Source organism: Nannospalax galili, unplaced genomic scaffold (assembly GCF_000622305.1).
Source record: "Nannospalax galili isolate Female #2095 unplaced genomic scaffold, S.galili_v1.0 scaffold3, whole genome shotgun sequence".
Classification (NCBI taxonomy): Eukaryota; Metazoa; Chordata; class Mammalia; order Rodentia; family Spalacidae; genus Nannospalax; species Nannospalax galili.
In genome coordinates, this window is record NW_008351466.1 from 1,224,997 (window position 1) to 1,241,393 (window position 16,397).

Here is a 16,397-nt window from a genome sequence, read left to right on the forward strand (position 1 = left end):
TGGCTGAGATTTTTGTTTTTTCATTTGTTTGTTGAAATATTTTTATAATGGCTACATTAAACTTTAAAATCTTTGTCAGATAATTCCAGCATCTGTGTCATATCAGTGTTGATGTTGATTTTTTTTCTCATACAAGTTGAGATTTTCATTTTTTTTTGTCTAATGAGTGATTTTCTATCATACTTTGGATGTTTAAGGCATTATGTCTCCCCTCTCCCCTTCTTCCCCTCCTTCTCCTTTCTCAGATGTTTAGATATGTTGTGTAGGTCTATATTGGGGTAGATATAAAGCTCCTATTGGAGTCTGCTGACCCTAGCAAAATGAAAGTGTCACCTCATCCTTTCTTGTTTCAAGGAGTATTCTGAAAGTTTCTATTCCTGTAGTATTTACTGATACCATCCTGGAAAAACCATAGCACTGATTTGCATTGATCTATTCTTGCTAGACAGGATGGAAGTTCTGCTCCTTGTTGAGCTTATTGGGTGTTGGAAGAAGCAAGGCATTGCTTCATCTGTCTCATTCTACCTTGTTGCCATTGTTTGTGTCTGTGTGTGGTGTGTTTGGGGAAGTTTAGTTCCCTGCTGTGCACTCTCCAAACACTAAGAGAGTAGGCAATGGACACTCACCTTGTTTAGCCTATTGCTGCTAAGTGAGGATGAGCCCACTGAAACTACCCCAGGAGAAAGCAAAGTGCCAATTAGCACCATCTCCCATACCTTGCTCTCCTGGGAAACTCAGGTGGAAGTTTACTCCCTTTGATATTACTGATACCATCTCTGTGGAGGAGGCCCAAGGCCTACTTATCCAGCCTGACCACTGTCAAATGGGGCCAAATATGGATATCTGGTACAGATGACACTGCAGAGAAGAGGCAGATTTTCCTATAATGTTTAAGCTAGGGTAGTGTGAGTATTACCAAAAAGGTTTTCTGATTTGCTAAGGCACCCAATTCATGGTCTCTTAACTAAATTAAGCAATTTTTTTTCTTAAGACTCTTTTTTGGGATGTCTGGGCTTATTGGTAGTTTCAGGTTCGGGCTTTATCTATACCCCAGTTGCTGTGTATGTGTGTGTGTGTGTGTGTGTGAAAAAGAAACTTGGCAGATTACTAGATGCTATGTTCCCTTGGGAGGCCACCCTATTCTTTCTACCTTTCAGTGTCTTCTTATGCTTTATTATTATTATTACATCAAAATTTAAAGTTTGCTTTGAGGCCAGGTCTCACTGTGTAACCCAGGCTAACCTCTATTTTATGGGCTTTCTGCTTCAGTCTCCCAAGCTTAGGATTATAGGCATGGACCATGATGCCCAAGTACATAACGGTTTTATTATTATTATTATTATTATTATTATCATTTGTGGTACTAGGCATTGAACCCAGGATCACATGTATGCTAGGCAAGTGCTTTACTACTGAGCCTGAGCCCAATAGTAGTGATAATAATAATAATAGTTGTTGTTGTTATTTACTATAAGAGGGAGGGCTAGTCTATTTTTTAAAATATATTTTTATTGAATTTTTGTGTATTTCACACACAACATTTTCGTCTTCTTTCTACCCCCTTCCCCATTGGCACCTTTCGATAGCCCCCTACTGGATTTCATGCATTCTGTCATTTATGTTAAGGCATATCAAGTCTACTTAGTGTCCCCTGACATCTCTCAGTAAAAATTCATCCACTGGGGTCTGGTCTGCCTATCTAGAGTCTTTCCCTTAAAGAAGGCCAGCTCTTCCTCACCCAGCAATAATCAGCTGCCCAATAGTTCTTCAGCTAAGATTGAGGCCTGATGCCCATTTCTACAGTTCTATGCTGGGTTTTTGTCTGCTTCAGTTTGCATGGATCTTGTGCATGCTGTCACCACTTCTGTACATTCATATGAGCAAGGTCCGAGGAGCCTATCCCAGGACCTATTTCCATATTGGTCAAGCACCTCCTCCCCTGGCTCTTACAATCTTTCTGCCCCCTTTTCCATAATTGTTCCTGAGTCATGCGTCATTGATTTTGACTTTTTCTTTTCTATGGCCCTGAGGATTAAACACAGGGCTTTGCAGATACTAAACATGTGCTCTGTCACTGAGGTACAACCCAGCCCTGCAGTCACTAACCAAAAAAATATGTATTGGGGCTGGAGAGATGGCTTAGCAGTTAAGAGCACTGTCTGCTCTTGCAGAGGACCCGGGTTCAGTTCCCAACACATACATGGCAGCTAAAAATTGTCTGTACGCCGAGTTCTAGGGGATCTGACACCCTCTTCTGACTTTTGTGGACATTGCATGACACGGATGCACTTACATACATGTAGGCAATAATACATTCATACACATTAAAAAATAAAAGTAGGGCTGGAGAGATGGCTCAGTGGTTAAGAACACTGTTCTTGCAGAAGACCCAGGTTCGAATCCCAGCACCCACATGGCAGCTAACAACTGTCCGTAACTACAGTTCCAGGGCATCTGACAGGCTCTTCTGTCCTCTGCGGGCATTGCATGATACGGGTGCACTTACCTACATGCAGGCATAGCACTCATACACATAAAATAAAATAAAAAAATAGATAATAAATAAAATAAATAAATAAAAGTAATAGATAAAATATTTAAAAATATGTATTGATGCCTTCCTTCTATTTTCTTTGGGCATATTTTTTGTTATTTATGTATTCTTGAGTTGATTGTTGTTGGTCAAAATATTTATGTATTAATTCAAAAATATATTTCAGTACATTGGGATAAATATTTTTAATGCTATGACTTTCTTTTGAGTATCATATTAGCTACATATTATACTTTTTGTGGATGCTGATTTCTCTGTCATTTCTTACTAGTCTATAATTTTTGTTTTGATTCTTATTTAATTCAAGGGTTGTTTGGAAGAATTTTTTAAATTTTGTTTTGATTAGTGATTGATTTCATATGTATGCATGCATTGCCTGCATATATGTAAGTGCACCTGTGTCATGCAGTGTCCATGGAGGTCAGAAGAGGGTCTTGGATCCCCTGGAACTGGAGTTGCAGATGGTTTGTAGATACCATATAGGTGCTGGAAATCGAACCTGAGTCCTCTGCAAGAGCAGCCAGTGCTCTTAACCACTGAGCCATCTCTCCAGCACCTCAAGAAGAAAGTTTTTTAAAATGCCAAGAGGATAGATGGGAGGCAGAGCCGATCTTTAAGCCTGTGTATTTTCACATAAGGCCAGGGAAGTCCTCAAAGATCTAGGCTTTCTTTGAGAAGATCTCATGGAAAAATGGGTTGACTATCTGTCCTCCACGGGTATTGCATGACATGGGTGCACAATTGTCTCAGGAGGCAAAGCTAAGTAACCTCCTAACTGCTGTAAAAGGACCCCATCCCTTCTTGGAGGGGTGGGGAATTCACTGTCTACAGTGTCTATTCTTGATTAAAACTTCTATATCATTTCTGGTCTGGGCAGTTTATTTACCCCGTGCCTAGAGCTCATCAGCCCCTCTCTGATACTGCTCTTAGAGATGCCTGAATTTGGCTAGTCCAATCAAAAAGTTTGGTTTGCTGTTCTTTGATTCCTTGCTATATTTGCTTTTCACTTCTACCCCATAGTCACTACTTACCCACTCGCCTGTGTCTTCCCTTTCACAAATTTCTTGTCTTTATGGAAGCATGCCACAGGTGATGATTCCATGAAATGTTTTCTGACTCAGTAACAATCAGGGAATTTCACACTAAAATCACAGTGTAATACTATTCCTCACCCAGTGAAAATGAAAAAAGACTGACAATACCATGTGTCTTACTTTCATTGCTGTGATAAAGCACCCTATCAAAAAGCAACTTAGGGGAGAAAGGGTTTATTTTAGATCTCAATTCCAGGTTACAGTTCATCATATGGTGAAGTCAGGGTGGAAGGAAATTGAGGAAGCTGGTCATATCACAGCTTGATTTATCCACATTTCTCTACATAGTTCAGGACTCTCTGCCTAGGGAATGGTGCCACCCACAGTGGGCTGTGACTTCCCACATCAATTAACTTAAGATAATCCCATGGAGACATGTCCATAGGACAACCTGATGTAGAAAGTCCCTCATTGAGACTCTCAGGTGATTCGAGGTTGTATCAAGTTGATAAATAAAGCTAACCATTACACTATGTATTGATGAAGAGATGAATATATTAGATGTTTTGTACAGTATTGATGGTAAAGCCATACAATTACTTTGGAAAACTATTTGGCAATATTTACTATGGTTGAACTTAGGTATACCTTAATGTTCAAGTCATAACACTCATAGATATTTAATCAAGGGAACCTCTCCTTTATGTGCATAAGATACTCATAGATGCATCTCATATATATTATTTATCATTATGTATGATTTGTGTGAGTGTGGGCGTGTATGTGCCATGGTGTGTAGATGTCAGAGGACAGTTTTGGGGGGTTGTTTCTCTCTTTCCATCTTGTTTCTGATGCTGTTCTGTATACTGCAGGCTAGCTGGGCCACAAGCTTCCAGGTCATTCTGTCCCTGCCTCCCACCTCACTGTCAGAATGCTGGGATTACAGATGTGTGTCACTGCATCTAGCTTTTTATTTGGATTCTGGGAATTGAACTCAGATCATCAAGCTTTACTCATGGAATCATCTCACCATCATGTATGAATGAGAGAGGCATTGGAAGATTTTGTTTATGGTAATAACAAATTGAAAGGAAGCTAAATGATCAACAGCATGAATACAGTAATTATGGTATTTATATTATGGGATTCCATATAGCAATTAAAATTAATGAATCATAGATACATATAGCAATATAGAAAAGTGTGTCAAAACTAAATTATTGGAGGGAGAAATTGCAGAAAATTCAGTAAAATATGTGATATTATATTGATATGATATGATAAACATGATGTTGTTTATGATGCATACAGAGATAGCAAAAGGGAAAAAAATAAACATTTTTATATTTATATTACATGCATATAAATGTTTGTACTGTATGAATAGATAGTAAGTGGAAATTTGTTCTCACTAAATACACACACACATACACACATACACACACACACACACACACACAGCTCACTGCAGAACTAAGAGAAGGAGCCAGTTTTTTGGCATTCTTCTATAACTTGACTAAGAAGTAGAGGCTTCATAATCCACAGTGTGTGCACAATCATTAACTCTCTCCAGCAGCTAAGCCCTATACAGTTTAGAACACATTATGGGAGCCTGGTGAGTTGGAGGGATTGATAGGGTTAGTCTTTTTCATGGGAAGGCAAAAGGCAAGGTTGCTGTAAACTTTTTTCCACATCCTCATTTTCTGTCTCCTGGCCAGGAATACTGAGTTCGACCTGCTTAAGGGTATCAATAAACAGGATAAAGTGAAACTTTAGTAAGTGGGTGAATGTTTTGACCTAAACCTGAACTCATCCAGCACTTCCTAGTATTGTGTGACTAGCTCTGACAACAGCTATAGATACAAAACCCAGACCAGGGAACCAAAAATCTGCAAGTGGTCCTTCGTGTAATAAGAAAGGACGATTGGTGAAGTGCTTGGATCGACATTCTAAGTTTTAGACAGGTTTTGATATAAAGGGCCTAGAGGGCATTTAGGAGAAAACAAGAATTCTGGAAAAAGAAAGGCTGTCCATGGTCTTTCCTAGACCCATTGTGGTGGTTTATTTCTCAGTTATTTGGCAATTGCCTTTAAATCCCCTAAACTGTTGATACATTTGAAAATCTACCAGGTCATATGAGATAGAGTAAGAGCAAGTTTTAGAAAAGAAAATGAGAGGACAGTTTTGCATAGGTTGTTTCTGTTTGCCGGTGTTGGCTTTTATGGCCATTTTTTATCTATTTGATCTAGTAATGCCTCAACAAGAAGAACTTTGGAAGAGGTTTACATAACTAGGCATACCACTACTAGTTTCATGGCTTTGAATAAATCAGTTAACTTCTTTGAATTTCAGATACCTCATCTATGAAATGGATATAATACAGGTTGAGTATCCCTTATCTGAAATGTTTGGGACCATCTTTTCATGTTTCATAGTTTATGACTTTGTAATATTTAGACTTTACCAGTTAAGCATCCCTAATCTTAGAATCTGAAGTTCAAAATGCTTGAAAACAATAAAATGCTTCTGGTGTGCAAAAAGTTTCAGATTTCAAAACATTTTGGATTTTGGATTTATGGATTATAGATGTTCAATTTATAGTAGTATATTTCCCTGTTATGTTGGTTGAGGTACATGAAGCACTTAGAATGGTACCCGACACAAGGTAAATAAGTAATAAGTAAATTAATGTTGATTATTTTTTGTTACAGTACCACTGAAGCAAAGGAAGACAGGTTTTGGGGGAGAGGCTAGCCAAATGTATCACAGGGTCAAGGAGGATGAGAATTAAGAAATGGCAAGGGTTCTGAAAATTAATTAGACATACCGAGTGATATTTACATTTGAGATTTATCTTCTGGGACCCTTTTTTTGTACTAGAAATAGGAATCAGAGTCTAGGAAAATCCATCACTTTTTGTGCTCAGGATAGGATAAGTTCCGAGAAGGCGATGTGTGCAGAAAGGATATGTAGAGGGTAGCTGCAACTGCGACAGCCAGAGCAGACCCTTCTGCTCTTGTTCATTAGAACTTTCTATAATGTGAAAGTGTTCTGGATCTGTATTATCTAACACACATGTGGCCTCTGAGCACTTCAAATGTGGCTAATATGACTGAGGAACTGAAATTTTAATTTTACTGGATCTTACTTAGTTTCAATTCACATATCCACCTGTGGGTGGTGGCTGTCGTAACGGATAGTGCAGCTCTCACTGTCCCAGAAAAGCCTTCAGTCTAATTAGAGAAACAAAGCACATGCTCTTGAGATCAGTTAAATAGCGAAAGTACTGGCATCAGACAGTAGGGGCTTAATTGCTCGGGGCGGGGCGGGGGAAACCACCCCATATCCCCTCAGCTAAAGAATTTGAGTCTGCAGAGCAGGTGAAATTTGGGTTTGACCTCCAGGGTAGGGATATGAGAAAACAAGGCAGGAAGTTATTCCAGGTGGGTTGGAAGAGGTAAGCAAATGTGTTGGAAATAGAAACACAAGTGAATAATTTGAGAATAATGACTGTTCTAAAATAGAGCATTAATGCTGCGAGTTAGCCGAGTTTGGATCCGCAGACTTCCTGGAATACTAACACAAAGAATTGTTGCTGTCCACATAAGCCAATATTTTGGAAAATGTGCCTAAAGCACATATTCCCTGGGCTACCTCAGTATACTAAATCAAAATTTCTGAGTTGGAGCCTACAAAATCAGTATTTTAAATGTTTATGGCGCATGTTCAAGTTGAAGATCTATTAGATAGGGAGAAGGGGATCCTTTGAAGCTTTTGGTCAAAGGAGTGACAGAATAACAGAATTGTTTTAGGAAGCTTAATAAAGAGGAAAGGTATAGGATCTAAGCTGAATGAAGGAAAGCAGTCAGGTGTGTGTCACAGGGGTTCAGCTGTGTTCTTTCCAAGTTTTCTTTTTTCAGACTGATATCCTTGGAACTGTCAAATCAATTACTAAGATTTCTCTGCAAGGCATATTTGCAGCTTCAACACCATTTTCTGTTTTAAGTGAATAAGACCCAGACACCAGAGGCTGACTTCCTGGCTTCAACTCTCAGCTCTATTACATAAACTCTTTTAGGATAGACAAATCTATTAACTTTTCTGTGCTTTCAGTTCCTTATCTTTAAGTTGGAGCTCATCCTAGATCCTAGGTCATGAGGGCATTGCAAGTATTAAATTAAGGATCTACAGTAGTACCTGGCACATAGTATCCACTCAGCCAAGGTTGGTTTTCATATCATTTAAGATAAATATTATTTAGTTAGTTTTGAATAATCCAATTTGTATAATAGAACTATACAACTACGTTCCACAAAAATATTTAAAATTTGTCCACTTAACACATTAGAATTGAATATTAGATTTTTTTTGCCTAACGAATTGTGTTTCAAAGCATACTGCTTCATTTCAAACATATGATTGACCACAAAATAAATCTAAATGGTAAATGAACTGTTCTTCTCACAAAATGTATTAAGCTATGGTCAGTTCTTGGCTATGAATTTTATGTCTTTATAAATCTCACTTTCTCTGTTGCTATTAGTTTTCTGTGTATGCTTCTTGTGATATTTATTTTAAAAGTAACAAAGTGATTCTTCTTTTTTAATTTTTTCAGAAGTAAAACCAAATAGGAGAGGCAGGAGTGCTAAACAAGAGTTAGTAGTGATCCAAGATTGTTAATCTTCCTGTTGTTTTCTGCTCTTAATTTACCCATTAAGTTCTATAGTCTAGGAAAACTCCCTTTCTCCTCTTGGCACTGCTGGAACATGTCTTTCCCTTGGCTTTAAGATCGAGTGCCTCTAGGTTGGAGGTTAATGTGCTCAGTAAGAAAGAATATTAAATATATGCACATAGTTTCATTGCTACTGAATTATCCTAGGAAGTGATATTCTTTGTGCACAGCCCAAGGACATCAAGAGATTTGGTGTCGGGGATAGACTCTTTTTTGTAGAATTACTCATTTAGTCAAATCCTAACTTTGGATCGGCCATAGAGGGGTCAAAATCTTTATGAGATGCACACAATGATGATGGACGGATGGAACTGTTCTCGGGAACAGACTAGTGCTATCCCCAGGGCAGTCCTCTACTAACTATGATTTTCTGAGAACCTGCATTGCTTGATAGTTGGGACCCTAGAATTTGCAATTAGCCTTCCCCTGCCTTTAAGTGATTCTTATAGGAATTTAAGTATGTGAACTGCTGTCTCAGGAGTGGCAAAATGGAGAGATGTTCATGAACCTTTGAATATGTGGTGGCCCAGAAAGTTAGTGGTAAGAATGGAGTAGCAATTCTAAGTAGGCTGTAGTTATTTTATTTGGGTAGATATAGAGACTGGGTTAAGTGCCTGCACGTGAGTCCCCCCAGATTCTGGGTTCTATCCTAACCCCTATCATGCTGTATTATAATGGCATGTTCTCGTCCATTCCTATATAATCCAGAGGGCTCTTAGTTATTAGCAACAGAAATCAACTAGTTGGGACAGAAAAATGTGTGTTGAAAATGTATTAAGTAGCTCACAGAGTCACTGGTTGGGCTGGAGAATCAGACTCAAATCTACACAGCCAGCACCATAGTTACTATCACTTCTATTGCTACACTCAGGTCCTCTGAGGAGCAGGTACCAAGATGGATTAGATATGCAAGAGATTTGTTTGTGGAAAGCCCTGTAACAGAAAATAGGGTGGGATCCTGGAGGTGTCTGGGAGAGCTGTTAGAGTGCAATGTAGATGTCAACCAATGGATGAGGAAAGGTAAGAAGAAGATTGGGTAGGATGAAAAATAGACTGAAGTTGAAGTCTAATAAAATTTGACCAAATTGATGAGAAGTTCTGTAGCCAAAGTTCCCTCTTGGAACAGTCCTATATTTCTAAGACCTAGATCTGCTGTGCTTGGTTATTGATTCAAAGTAGAGTAGACTCAGAGCAACATAGCAAACACTGGGACAAACTTAGATCATAGCAATGAAGGTTAAGGTTAATTGAATTCCTCAGACTGGAGGAACGAAGAGGTACATTTTCATGATTGTCTCAATCAGAGAAGGTTTTCTATTGCTTTGGGTCACTGGCTTCCAATTCAAGGGATGGATTCTTGGATTCAGTGAACCTAAGTCACATACATGCCTTTGTCCTGATTGCAAGGAGGATTTGCTTTTCATTAGGATCTTTACACCTTCTTCCCTAAATAATCGGGTTCAGATGCTAGAGAACTAGATCCTGTAGAGGACAAATGTCCACTATATTGTGTGAAATCCTTAAGAGCAAACATCTCTGTCATCTTATTGTCAATTATAAATATTTACAAATAATCATTTTATTTGTGTGTGTGTGTGTGTGTGTGTGTGTGTGTGTGTGTGTAGATGCATGTACCAAGGCCAGATAGTGGAGGTCAGAGGACAACTTGTGGGAATATGTTTTTGCCTTCTACCATGTGTTCTGGAGATCAATTCAGATTGTCAGGTTTGGTGACAGGTGCCTTTACTGCTTGAACCATCTTGCCAGCCCAAAAGTAATCATTTTTGTGATAGACTCTTAGACTCACTATGTTGCCCAGGCTGGCCTCAAACTCACAGTCTTCCTGCTTCACCCTCCCAAGTGTTGGGATTCAAGGTACGTGCCACCATGCATGGCTTAAAAATAAATGTTTATTGAAATAATTATGTGAATGTGGGTGCTGATATTCAAATCCTCCCCCCACAATCAATCAGTCAATTGATCAATCAGGCAAGCAAGCTAGCTACCAAGTAAATGCAAATCAGAACCCACTAGGATGGCTATGATCAAGACAGGTAACAGTTGTTGGAGATGTGGAGAAATTGGGAACCCCATATACTGCTGATGGAAATGTAATATGATGCAGCCACTTTGAAAAAGGTCTGGCTGTTCTTCAAAAATTTACACATAGTTATCAATGAATTGAAATCATACATTCAAAGTGAAGGAGATGGCTCAGTGGGCAAAGGGCTTACTACAAAAGCATGGGGTCCTGAGTTCAGAGACCCACCACACATGAAAAAGCTGGGTATGGTGATGTGTGCCTGTAATACCAGTGCTAGGAAGGCAGAGACAGGAGGATCCCTGGGGATTGATGACCTGCAGCTTTACTATACTGACGTTATGATTACCCCAACAAATAGCTTGACACTTAAATTTAGTTGTTAAGAGGACACTCATTCTCCCCCTTTCTTTAGGAACTGTCTGTCTCCTTGAACTGTCTCTGGAACTGCGATCGAACTGTCTCTGGAACTCTGTTTCTAGAAATGTGTCTCTGAGTCAGGCCCCACTCATAATTTTATTCAAAATGGTTTCTCCAGCTTCGACTGGGAAAGTACAAGTTTGGCTCCACCATAATCTGAACAGATCATGTGGCCTTTTCATCTCTAGTTCAAGAATATCCCATTCATTCAAGGTCAGTCGTCCTTCCCAGTTTTCACTGTGCAATGGAGATGGGTGTACCACATTTCTGCACTTTGATACATTAATTCTCAAGAATCCTCACATTCATTAATTCATTATCTTTTTGGTTGGAGTACCAAATTGAGGCTGCCAAGGAAAGGAGACTAGGTAGGTGCCCATGACACAAGAGTACATGGTTTTGCTGGGGTTAATTAAAAGTCATTAGTCAATGGCCAGCCAGTCTAGCCAGTCAGTGAGCTCCAGGTTCAGTGAGAGACCCTGTTTCAATAATTAAATGGAGAATGATGAAGGAATACAACCCATGTCAACCTCTGGCCTCCACAAACATACATGAACATGTGCACAAGCAACCACACACATGCACGCAAACATGTATACAAACTCAGACCACACACAGATAAAACATACATCAATTTAAAAAACCTTGTAAATAAGTGTTTTCAGTTGCTTTATTCATGAAAACTCCAAAATGGACACAACCCTGTGATAGTTGTTTATTTATATTTATTATTATTGTGCATGGGTGTGTATGATGTGAGTGTGGGAATGCGCACATGCATCATGATTCCCCTGTGGAAGTCAGAAGACAACTTTTTTTTGGAGACAAGTTCTCCCTCTAGCCCCAACTGGCCTGGAACTCAGTATGTAGATCAGGCTGGCTGTCATTTCACAGATCTGCCTACTTCTGCTTCCCAAGTGCCCGGCCAGAGGACAACTTTTGGAACTTTGTTCTATCTTTCCACCATAGGATCCATAGGATCCAGGGCTTGAACTTGAGGTATCAGGCTTTTGTGGCAAGTGCTTTTACCTGCTGAGCCATCTTGATGGCACAATAGTTGGTTTTATATGGCAACTTGAATAGGTTATTGTACCTAGTTGTTTGGTCACACTCCAGTTTAGCTATTACCATGAAGATATTTTCTGTTGTGATTAACATTAAAATCATTAGAGGATGAATATAGTTGGACCCCATCCAGTTCATCACAGACCTTAAACAAAAAGGCTATGGTCCCCTGAAGAAGCCAGCCCAAGCTTCCAACCTTTGGATGAAAACTATAACATCAACTTTTCCCTGTTTTCTAGCCTGTTAGCCTACCCTGAATTTCAGAACTGCAGGCCATGCTAGCTGACCCTATTTCTTTGTGGCATAGCTGTACAATGGAATATTACTCATTGTAAAAAGGAATGATGGACTGATACATGCTACAACATCGATGAGCCTTGAAAACACCATGCTTAGTGAAAGAAGCCAGGCATAAAAGGTCGCATAGTGTACAATTTCATGAAATGTTGATGTTATGATTTACTATGGTTTGAGTGTCCTCCAGGTTTTCCTGTGTTGAAATTTAATCCTCATTGTGAAGCTAAAAAAGTGTAGAAATGTAATCTAACTATGGTAATTAGAGGTGGAGCCTTGGGGAAGTGGTTAGGATTGGATAAGATTATTAAGAGTGGGGGCTCCATGATGGATTTCTGGTGGCTTTATAAGAAGGAAGGTGAACACAAACACATGAGTACTTCCTGTCTCTTGCAAAGTAATCCCCTGTGCCACCTTGGAGCACTGCTGGCAAGGAGGCCATCACCAGATGTGACCCATCACCCTTCAACCAGAACTAATGGCCAAAACAAACTTCTTCATATTTCATGGAATCTGTGGTATTATACTATTGGTAACAGAAAGTAGATGAATACTGTCCAGAACAGACAAATTTATTGAGATGGAAAGTAGATTAGTTGATGTTTGGGGTGTGGGGAGGGAGAATGGTGAGTGTGTGTTTAATGGGTATAGACTTCTTTTGGGGGGTGCTGAAATGTTTTGGAACTAGACTTTAGTAATGAATAATGACTTTGTACCAAGACCATTAAATTGTGTACTTTACATGACTGTATTATATGGCATGTGAATTATGTTTTAAAGCTATTATTTTAAAAATAAATAATATCCATCACATTCCTTCTCCTCACTTCCCTCCAGCAGGCAATGTAAACAGAGCTTGCCAGCTGCCTAGCAACACCATCCACAGCTCCATGCTATACTTTGTGATAGCACTTCTTTCTCTTTAAGGCTAATTAAAAAGTCATTTATACTAGACATATATATATATATAATTTTTTTTTATTTTAACTAGATTTTTAAAAGTAAAATGCTAGGGGTGAAGCTGTAGAGTGAACTCAGTTGTGTTTTGGCATCAGGCCCAGATCCTAACTGTGGATGATACTGATGAGGGAATGGGCTCAGAACTGAAAAGCAAGAGTCTTTGTCCATAAGTTTACAGTGGAAAAAAAGAAAAAGAAACAAGGCCCAGAGGGTACATGATAGATTTTTGCCTAGATATCTTTTAAGGATCCTAATAATCCAAATTCAGCATTCTATGGAAGGAAGCCATTCTTCTATCCTTGGTATTATTTCTTTCAGCACATTGCCTCCCAGAAACTGGTGTTGTGTGAGTGCACTATCAGCTACTTCTTGGTGATCCTTTCTCCCTTTTTCCCTCACACCATCCACCTGCCCCTGATTCTACAGCTCCCAGAAGGCATATGAGCAATCTTCTTCAGGTTGCAGTGGCTTGGAAAGTTCAACATTGTCCCCAGGTAGCACGTGATTCAAGGGGTTTCTGAATGCTCTAAAGATGCAGAGAGCTTTTAGACCAGGTAGGCTTTTAGACTTAGTCTTTTTACATGCTGAGTCAGGGGTTGGATGTGGGTGGGTAAGAGGTCAAGTCTTGAGCCTATCTTGCTTGGCTGATTCTGGTACTTCACAGAAGGAAAATTGTTTTTTTGTTTTGTTTTGTTTTGTTTTTTGAGATAGGGTCTCCCTACGTAGTGCCACTGGCCTGGAACTCTGCCTTCGGAGTGCTGGGATTAAAGTTGTGTGCCACCACGCTTGGCTCACAGAAGGGAAAATTGATGGTTGAACACTACCTAGAATTCAAAGGACTATCTAGGGGTATCACATCAGTTTATAGGAGAGCTGTGTTTTTAGTGGGGAAGGGGTTTCTAGGCCTCAGCAGTCTCTTGATTATCAACATTTCTAGCATCTCTTGTCCTAAGAAGAGTAGACTTGACCATAGCAACTGACTGACTATAATGGTTAGTGGGTGTCAACTTAACAAGATCTAGAATCACCCAGGAGACAAGCCTCTGGGCACACTTGTGAGGGATATTACCTAGATTTGGTTAATTAAGGTGGAAAGTCCTGCCAACTGTGGGTGGCACCATTGCATGGGTTGGGGTCCTGGGCTGAATAAGAAGGAGAAAGTGAGTTGAGCATGGACATTTATCACTCTCTGCTTCCTGACTATGGTTGAAATGTGGCTAGCTACCCCCTGCTCTTGCCTTCATACCTTCTCTGCTGCAATGGTCTGTATACCCTGGAACTGTAAGCCAAAATAAATTCTTCCTTCCTCAAGTTGCTTTTGTCAAGTATTCTGTCACAACGTTTCCAGAAAGTTAACTTGTACACTGATGGATCAAAGAATGTTAGACAGAACTAGGGAAAATCCTCAGTTAGTTTCCCCAGCAAGGCAAAGGAACAAGGAAATAAAAGACCAGAGGATTTAGTGACTTGGAGCACCAGAAGAGTCTTAAGACTGAAAATAGAGAAGCTGGTGGATGAGGGGAATCAGATGGCAGGAAATTTACAGGTTTATACCACTCCTAGGGGAATCCAATAAAAGTACAATAGGAGTTATGCCCTCAGGACCATATGATAATTTTGTTGAAATATGAAAATTAATACATTTGAAGTAATTCATAATTTGAGGTTAAAATGTGGTACTGACAAAAACTGTCTGAGGAGGGCAGGTTATATGGACTGGTATCTCTGGGCACTGAGTGGCTGAATAAGACAGTGCTCATTCAGTCAAAGGACTATGCCCTAGGTACAGTGGCTGCAGCCTTTGGAGATGAGTGTGACTAAGGCTTGCCTGACTTATTGGAGGAAGTATGGAGGAGGAAGCTTCATCATCCCTGGTTGTCAATCACCACTGTCATTGAGAGCCACAATAAACATTCATTTGACATCCTTGCTACATTTACACTTCTATTAGGAAGGCAGAGCAAACAGATTTGAAGAAGTCATACAAGAAAATATCTACCAATAGTACAAAGAAAGGAGAATGGGGGTAGGGAAGGTGAGAGACAGCTTCCTGGTGGGGAGGGGGGTGTCACACTGAAGCTGACCCTTGAAAGATGATTAGAATTTGGGCTAGTGTAGAAAAGGATGAGGTGGGCTGCAAATGGCATCACCTAGGCACAGAAGGTGGGAGTAAACAGGATGAATACGGTAAGTGAGCAAACCTGCTGGACTGGTACAAAGGGTGTGTGCTAGGGTAGCGTGGGCGACGAAAATTAGAGAAGCAGTGGTGATTACAGACAGCCTTGGATGTCAGACAGAAGGAATCATTTAGGAACAAAATAGGAGGACTTTGTAAAGCTGCATACTTGGGAAATGGTGAAGGCATGGGGCAGAAAGAGGACAGGCTGGAAAGAACAACACTGGTATTATAGTCTACTTTTCTTGGTTTGTTTTGAGACGAAGTCATAGAAATCCCCCTGCTTCTGTCTCCAGAGTGCTGGGATTAAAGGCATGTGCCACCACCTCCAGCCCTATTCTACATTCTTTTTAGTTTTTCTCTTCTGTGTTTGGGTGACCAATTCACCCCATCCCAGTGAAGTGGATGAGTTGGTGACCCTGCCTGAGACCCAGCTTGCAAGTAGGTTGCTAAAGCTGCCTCAAGGGATTCTGTACCCTGTGTTGCTGGTGGAGGACCTGTCTTCTCCTTGGAACCTTCCAAGTAATCAACACATTTTTTCTGAGGCTGTCCTCAATAGTGTCACTTTGTTAGTGAACCACAAAAGAGGAAGTATGAGTCTGCTAGCCCAGAGGCAGCTGTGCTTCAGACAGCAGCAACTTTCCAAGTGGAATCTGTCCCTAAATCAGCCCCCAGGAAAGGAGGCAGCAATTGAGGGAACCTTCAAAAACAACATAAATGACAAGCCAAGTCTGTCTTGAGGCCATCCTTTTGCTGGCTGCTACTTGCCCACTCCTCACATAGATTCCTTTCACTGACTTCCTGTGGCAGAGGAGATTAGCATAAGCTTTGCTACATTTATGTTATTACCCAGAGGCAGATGTTTTCCCTTTTTCTCTGGGGTTTAGAATTATGCAAATGAGGCATGAAAACAAAAGCTCAGTGAGGTGGAGGAAGATTGTCTTTAAAAATCCAGGCAATTTTAAGAGATCTTTAAGACACCCCTCTCCATTTTTACTAACAGCTTTCTTGGCTTCTTGCCAGTCTATTTAGACTGTGGCATCTCTTCAGAGCCTTTCAACCAAAGACCTGAAAGTTAATTCTGCCTCATTTTGTAAGTCAGAAATTAAGGCACACACACA